Consider the following 8957-nt stretch of genomic DNA (forward strand, 5'->3'; position numbering starts at 1 on the left):
CCGACCGTCCTCACGAGTACTAGCTTGTGGCATTTCGCTAGAAGGATGATCCTCAATTTCTCTTTTAATTTGGACCGTAAGATTGTCTCGAGATTCACACAGAGATGTGGAATAATAAAAATTATTTAAGACAGCAAAGACTAACCTGCAGATTATCAGCCCTTCTAGGTTCATTAGATTTAGTATATATCACTAGGAAGTAGCAATTCCGCCTGCATATAGAATAATATTTCATGAAACCAACATCGAAAAATCATGCAAAACCTTAACTTTGTCTCACAATAAAGGATATCGTGATATTTGAATTTTTCAAGTTGATAACGAAGAATAGAAAGAGTATTTATATATAGAATGAAAAAAAATCCTTACTTTTCGATTGGTTGTAACTACTAGCAGCTGCAATTGCCCTACAATCGTGGAAGGATTGTTTAGACTCTTCCTACTATAACTCTCATTTCGAGTTCGCACTTCCGCTTTCGGGCTTGGCTGCTCATTTGCAAAATTGGAAATCTCTCAGGCGTCTTCACAAACCAAAAAGGTTCGCACTTTTCCTCTTTCAGTTTTTGCCTCTTGGCTTTCCCTCTCTTTGTAAGCCCCAAGCTCCCAGTCGCATGGGCGTCGGAGCATGCAAGTAATTTTACTGCCCCCCTCTCTACTATTTTATTTATTCTTTATTGTTAATTTTGATGTGTTAGCATATGAAATTTGGCTATTTTATCATAATATCACAAAGCTTAACAGTAATAAGAATGGGATTCTTTTGATTTTATCTAGGAGGCATGGAGGAGTTTAGGTAGAGGCTGCAACTTAAAAGAAATTTTGAAAATTAGATCTTTTAATATAACATTCACTATGCATTATTTTAAGTATGTAAATATACCTTGCAAACGGCTGGCAAGGAGAGTTTGATTAGTAATAACCTTAACTACAAACAGTACTAATCATTACTCCATATGCCCATTTTTCTTATCACTTATATTACTTTCTGTACGGTTATGATACTAAGTGAACCTGTTTTTTCTTCCTATTGCTTTCCTTTCTTTCTTACCTGTTTTCTATTATAGAAGTTCTGTAATAAAAAAGTTTTTGTAAATTTCAGCTATATCTATTGTTCAAAATTCAACTTTATTTTGGTTAATATAAAATTGGGTTTACACTTAGAGACAAAATGTGAAATGAATATATCCGTGATAGGGTTGGTGTAGCTCCTGTGACGGACAAAATTAGAGAAAGTCGTCTTAGATGGTTTGGTCATATTAAACGTCGACCATCTAATGATCCGATTAGGAGAGTAGATGTTTTAGATTCGACTTGTGTTAAGAAAGGCAGAGGTAGACCTAGGAAGACTTGGGCTTATTGTACTTGGGCTTATTGGACTTGGGCTTATTGTATAAAAAATGATCTTACTTTACTAGAACTAAATGAAATATGTCTCTAAACAGGATGCAATGGAGAAGAAGGATTCATGTAGCCGACCCCACGTAGTGGGATTAAGGTTTTGTTGTTGTTGTTGTTGTATAAAATTGGGTTGTAATTGAGCCCATAATCTAGAATGATCTTTGGGAAATTCTAGAGACTCTTTCTAAAAGAAAATTTTAAAATATTATGGAGAAATGTTTTAAAAGAGTATTTTAAAATTTTTGAATATATAATTAATGACTTAAGCAGAAGAATATTCTAGAGAGTCAATAGTAATCATAGGATCAAACTAGTTTACATTGGTGTAGTGTTTGAGTTTGTATCAAGAAAAAGAAAATAAAGTGAAATAAAATGACTCTTTCAAGTCATGTTTCACTTCTTTTTTAGCATTACTCCTATTATAATATATATTTTTTTTCAATAAAGTGGTATCAGAGACAAGGTTCTTTCTAGAGAGATGGAGGGAAACATTATGATTCTCTTTCAAGTCTCAATCCTCAATAACAATAATTATGAAAATTGAAGCAACAAGATGAAAGCTCTTTTTGGAGTGCAAGATGTATAAGAGATGTTAGAGAAAAGCTACAATGAGCAACAAAATGAGTTAATTCTATCACAAACTCAAATGGACATTCTAAGAGATTTGAGGAAGAGGGACAAGAGGGATCTCTATCTAATCTATCAAGGAATAGATGATGACGCATCAAAGAAGCTTTTTGATGCAAAGTATGCCAAGGGTACAAGGGAGAAGCTTCAGACCTCTTATAAAGGAGTGGAACAAGTCAAGAAGGTGCATCTCCAAACATTAAGGGTGTGTTTGGGGCGGCGGGGGACATGCGGCGCGGCTCTGTGCCGCTACTTTCCCCCGTTTGGGGCGGCGGTGCCCCCGCGGCGTCCCGCGATTTGGTGCCAACGCGGACAACTACCTCTTATGTGCGGCCCAGCTTCGTCGATCGGCTTTTTACCCCTGTGCCCCTTCCACGACAGTAGATCCCACGAAAGAAGAGGAAGCCGCGATCTTCTCCCCTCTCCTTTCCTCTCCTACGCGACAGAAAATCCGCTCTAACGGCGGTGTCGGCTTTTGTAGCGGCTTCGATGGAGGCGGCAAGGACCCTAGCTACATCTCTCTGCGAGTGATTGGAACATTAGAGGCGGCAAGGAAGGCAATGGAGGGGCTTAAGGATGGAAGGACAGTGAAGGATGTGTCACCTCACGAGTTTGTAAAGGCATACGATGCCCATCTCAAGCGATCTGACAAGGTTCGTCTTTTTATTTTAAAATTTTCGAGTATGCCATTGTTGGGATCACTTGATTGTTCTTCATCAAAAGAATTTCTTGGCTTGATGTTGTGAATATTTTGTGGTGCTCGTTCGAATCTCTTGAGAAATTTCTGGAAAGAAAATTGTTATGTTAAAATCAATTTATTTGTATCCCTAAAATGTCTGTTGTCTGCTGCTTTGTTTTATTTGACCCACATGTAGCAATGGTCTGTATTGGATGGAGGGTGTGATTCACTTTAAAATCAATCGAGCCTTGTTCTTGATTTGTCACAGTTTTGGGCAACCAAACAATATTTTATATTCTACTGAATTTTGATTATTTTATCTGTGATGTTATGTAAAGAAAGTTTGTTTTGACTGTCTTTATTACTTTTGCTATGTTTTTTTTTTATGAAACATAAAAATTTTGTGGTATGTATGTAAATTTCTCTAAATATATTTGAGGGAGGAGCTTGGATGAGTTGAGTTAAAGGGCAACTTTATACCTCTTTATATGTTCTGTTAAATATAGTTGATAGATGCGCATCATCATCATAGTTCCCGTAGAATGTTAAAATACTTGTTGTTTAAATTATTAAACTTAAAAAAAAAATCTTCTTTTAGAAGTGATGATATATGAACTTTCTGTTATGTTTAGAAATGAATTTCTGCTTCAGAAGTTTAAAAAATGACACTGTTACAGTCTTCTTTTAAACAGTTTTAACAAACAGAGGCAGCATGGTCATTTCTCCAGAAATAGCTACCCCACAGCTGTTTTCACACAGTTGCACCAAACAGACAATCAGTTTCCCCGCAGCAGCTTCCTGGGGCAGCGCAGCTGCAGCTAAAAAGCTGGGAAGCTGCAGCTGCGCCAAACAGAGCCTAAGAGGTGAGTTCAAAGCTTTACATATAAAAGAAGTGGAAGTCTTCTCCGACTACTTTATTAGAGTCTTAGCAATTTCTAATCAACTGAAGAGAAACATGGAGGAGCTTGAAGATTCAAAATTATTGAATAAGATACTTCGATCTTTAGTTCAAAAGTTCTATCATATTATCATTGATTGAAGAAATCAAAGACTTTGCGACTATGACAATCGAGTGGCCCCTGACTTCCATACAAGCCTATGAAGAATAAAAAAAGAAGAAGCAAGTGATCATAGGACAACCCTTGAAGTTGTATTTAATTCAACTAAGGAAAAGATCCTTAAGTATGATAAAAGTCAACAAATAAGAGGTTGTGATCGAAGAAATGACATGATAATAGACGCAGATAAGATTGGAGTTCCAACAATGACAATAACAACAATATCAATTTTGGATGAGGTGGTAGATCAACAAGTGGGTGTGGAAGAGAAAAATCAAGTTTAAAGTATGATAAGTCCTAAGTGATATGTTATAATTGCTAAAATTTTAGTCACTGTGTTGCAGAATGTTAATAACAATAGAGTTGAAGAGAATGCTACTTATGTAAAACAAAGAATTCATCTAGGTGATAGATACTTTTCTATTGGAATTAAGAAGAACAAAAAGAGTGAGTAAAATATTTGGTATTTGGGCACTAGTACAAGCAACCATATACGTGGGAGAAAATCACTTCACAGAGCTTGATGAGTTATTGAGTGGTAATATATCCTTTGAAGTTGAGACCAAGGCAACAGAAAAAAGGCAATGGTAATATCATTATCATATTGAAGGTAAGAGTCACCATTTTATTTCAAATGTTTATTATGTGTCAAATATGAAGAGTAATATCCTAAGTTTTGGTCAGCTCTTAGAAAAAGATTATGAAATTGATTTGAAAGAAAAAAAAACCTTTTCATTAGAGAATATATAAGTAACTTATTTATGAAGATATCAAATTCAAGAAATAGAATGTTCTTGCTCAAATTTTAAAATGATATTTTCATGTGTCCAAAGGTTTGTTATAAAACTTCATCTTGGTTCTGGCATTTTTAGCTTAAATATCTTAATTTTAGAGGATTGGAGCTATTACTAAAGAAAAAAATAGTGAGAATCACCTTACCCAGATATGTGAAGGTTGTTTGCTCGAGAAGCAATTTAGGAAGATTTTTTCAAAGAATAAAAAATAAAAGTACAAAAACCACGTGAGCTCATCCATTTAGATGTGTGCACTCCAATTAAGCCAAGCACTCTTGGTAAGAGTGATTATTTTCTTCTCTTCATAGATGACTTTTAAGAAAAATTTGGTTATATTTTTTTAATAAAATTTTTTATGTCTTTTGAGTTTTCAAGAAGTTGAAAGCTTTGGTAGAGAAATAAATTGGCATCGAGATTAAAACTATGCAATATGATTGAGGAGGTGATTGTATAAATAGTGTGACCGAAAGAAACAATCAAACTATTCTTAACATAGCTTGAAGTTTGCTTAAGAGTTAGAGAATGCCTAATGAACTTTGGGCCAAAATTTTTGCATGTGTGGTTAACTTTTCAAACTGATCTCCAATAAGAATTGTATTGAGAAAGACATTACAAGAAGCATGGAGTGGAAGTACGCTTAGTATGTGTTTGGAAGAATATCCCATGTGCACATGACCCGACCTGCAATTATGCAGTAATTTAGCTTCTAAAAGATGACAAGAAACTTTACCTAATTTATATTTAGCAACTAGTGTGCAAAATCAAAATGTTATAATTTAAAAAATAATCTACACACTAGGGGTACTACGCAAGTATACGTATCATTTCAAGTAATACAAGACTTTCTTTAAAAACCCAGACATCGATCCCACAATGAAGCGAAGTAAGAAATTCCTTAGGCTAATTCTAGTCTACTACTATCAGGACTTAATTTGGAATGTCGATTTAAGTGGTTTTCTAGCAAGTACTTCTAAATGTAAATCTTAAGTTTAAAACAACCAACAACTACTCCTAAATGTAAATATTAATGTAATGATAACAACTAATCCTAAATGCAAATATTAATTCTAAAGATAACATATATGAATAAATTAGTTTGGAGAATTTTTAGATGATAAAGACGACCCTTCTCATGCAATTACCTAGATAATGTGTGGTAATGACATGTTTAAGAGATAATGTTGTCAGTGACAAATAGAAATAATTCTATTCTTTACCCACTGCCAAATGCATGATGAACATTGGCTAATCTGGAGTTTGGTCCCTAATCCCGTGGGTACGCTAGGAAGATACTAGCTATCACTCTAGTGTTCCCACCTCCCCTCACCTAAGGGCTAACATCTCGCTTTGGTTTCCAAACATCTGGAGCAAATTGTGGATTTTAGTGTGTCACCATAAAATCTCCAATTCTACGCCCATAAAAAATTTATCTCCCTAGCTATTTGCACCTCCCTTGGACGATCTCCATGACTCTTTCCAAAGTTGAGTGTGGTACTCACTAGTTGGTGAAATCATACCCCTTATGGGCTATTATGTTTCACAACAAATTTTACCAATACAAGTGATCAGTTTGTAAAGTAAATTAATTGCCAGTGAGAATATCATCACATTAATGAAATAAGAGAAGATATAAGCAAATCTAAATTTATAAACATGCTTCCATTCCATTGCAAAAGAAAAGTAAAATGAACAAAATGACATAAGAAGTACAAGAATCTATAGAATTATTAATTAATTATGTGCCAACAAGGAACATATGTCTACCTACCCTCTTTTGAGTGTATATGTATGCTTAGTATTCTATTAGTTTTATGTGACTATCTGTCACCTAGATGCTCCTAATAGAAACAGATCATTAAATTATATTTTTTTAAAAGTTATATTGGCGCCTAAACTACGTTACTATAACTACCGGTCAATGTGAGTGCACTCATGTTGTGAGATTACTACTCTCCCAAGTCTTAGTTTCACTTAAAACATATTTTAACATAACATATTTCCACTTAAGTTTTGTCTATTAAGCGAAGGAGAAATTACTCATCACATTAAATCAAAAATAATTCTATCATGAAACAAATTTTCCTACTCATGCCACTACTTCATATCAAAGGAAAATGGTAAAGAAAACTACTCACAAAACACAGATTAAATACAATAGAAAACTTCATTAAACTATAAGAAACTCACTAGAAAGTGTTTACAATAATTACAAGCTAATAAACTACTCCATGGGGCATGCAAGTTGCTTGGAATCTTCTATATCATCCCAAAATAGCCCAAAATCACATAAAAACCGCTCCTCAATCATTTCTGGTGCCTAGGCTCTAGTTTTGGGTGCCTAGGCATCGTCTTCTCCATCATCTCATGCCTCGACACTAATTTTGGGAACCTAGGCGCCACTCTACAGGAAACTCCACCGTTTTGCTTTGTTTTGCTCCGTTTCAACTCCATTTAGCCCCGCTTCAGCTCTGTTTCACTCCAAATTGTTATACCTATAAAATAAGCATAAAAATAACCTTTTTTTAAAGTGTAACTTCATTAAAAAATATGTGATAAATGTAAAAATGTAAAGGAGATTAATATGTAAAGGAGATTAATCATAGAAAGACATATCGAAATGTGCCAGGTTAGAATTTTCTTCCTCGCTTGTTTTGACTCAAAATTACTTAGTTTTTGCTTCATTTTCTCGATAAGCCCATTTCTTGTACCTGGAACCAAAAACATGAAAAATACTTTCCTTTAATATCATTAAAAATTAGTATAAAAAATATATAAAAAATTAATCATTTTTAGACGTGTCAAAATCCACCAAACTTAAATGTTACTTGTCCTCATGCAACGATATAACGTTTAAAACTAAAACTATTAACTTGTGGTTGTGGGTTTCTTTTAGACGACCTAAAATTTTGTTTTAGAAACGCTATAGTACAACTTAGAAGAATTTCTAGTAAAGTGGGTGATATCTAAGGTATCATAACAATTAGTATTAAATTTAGGAATATTGATTTTCTATTTAATTCAGACTTAATTGAATTTTTTTCAAACATGGGATTTTTAGAAAAGTACTTATATCAAAATTTATGAATTATATATTGAAAATAATTTTTACTATTACTTTCTAACATTAAGCATAGGATTGATCTTAAGTTTTCTTCCTTAAAAAGATTCAAGTGAAATCAATTTTTAGTTAGGTCCTATTCCTCAAGTTTCTCCTCCCTTTTTCATACATCTCTTTTCTTTTTCTTTTGCTCTTTCTTTTTATTTTTATTTTTATTTTTCTTTCTTATTTTTCTATTTTTCTTTTTATTTTTCTTTTAGAATCCTTACTTTTCTCTTAGATGAGGATTACTATATCTGGATATGTCTTTAATGATTTTGAATTTCACTATCCCCTTTTTAAAGTTAAATACTTATTTTCTTTCCTTAACTTATAATCTAGTATTAGTTTTTAAAAAATAATTATCATAGAATCTAAATTCTTTGAGAAGTATTTTTCTAAAAATCATTAATTTTTTAAAAATTCAATATTTGCTACTATAAATAGTAAAATCATTTCTCTAATATTTTCTACTAAATATCTTAACTTTAGTTTCATCATTTTTACTAACTTTTCTACTAAGTTCCTCTAAATCAATTCTAAAAATCAAAATTTTAGTATCCTAAATATAACACCACATACCACATGTCATTTTAAAAAGTGATATCGAATTAAATACAAGAGACTAAGGACAAGTAAAGTTAAGTTTTAAAATGATTTTTCTTCTTCCTAAACTTAATTTTAAACAAGTATAACATTAAGTACAGAAAACATAAGTAGGAAGAAAAATAGTTTAGAAATTATTTCTACCACAAATTTCTTTGTGAAACATCTATAATTATTAATCAGGATAGAAAACTTGTAGCATAAAGTAAATCTAAACTAAACATGCCAGAATGAAATCGACTAAACAAAAGTCTAACTAGTATAACATGTATCATCGTAGGAATATAAGAATGTTCTTCAAGTCCTATATAAATTTGTAACACAAAAACAAACATAAAATACAAACACAAACACACATGATAAATTAGGTTATTTCTTTCTTTAACTCATCGTGTCACATTACCTTACTTCTAATTTCTAACAGAATCACTACACAGATAGATTAAGTTCCTTCCATGAATTTTATATAGTTATCCAAATGGAAAAAATTACCCCTAATAAGTTGGGTCGCGAACACCAATCTCAGACATCACCTTATCCCACTAAGTTTGCACCTCTAACAGTTATAAAGATATTGTAAGATCATCCACATGTTACTCATCAAGTTAGTTCATCACTTTTATCAAATGAATACAAGGTAAGAGAAAGGAAGTACCACAATTCAGATGGAACTATCACTATTTAAACGCAAGATTCCT

At 32.8% G+C, this 8957-nt stretch overlaps 1 protein-coding gene across 1 annotated transcript in view; it reads left to right on the forward strand.

Moving 5' to 3' along the window:
- Positions 1 to 544: 544 nt before the first annotated feature.
- The window catches only part of LOC110032662, a 24422-nt gene continuing 16009 nt past the window's right edge, over positions 545 to 8957 (forward strand). Inside the window, exon 1 of the mRNA XM_020736359.1 lies at positions 545 to 631. The gene's annotated coding sequence lies outside the window, so the exon portion shown is untranslated. The remainder of the gene's footprint in view (positions 632 to 8957) is intronic.

This window comes from Phalaenopsis equestris, unplaced genomic scaffold, assembly GCF_001263595.1.
Source record: "Phalaenopsis equestris unplaced genomic scaffold, ASM126359v1 Scaffold000998, whole genome shotgun sequence".
Lineage (NCBI taxonomy): Eukaryota > Viridiplantae > Streptophyta > Magnoliopsida > Asparagales > Orchidaceae > Phalaenopsis > Phalaenopsis equestris.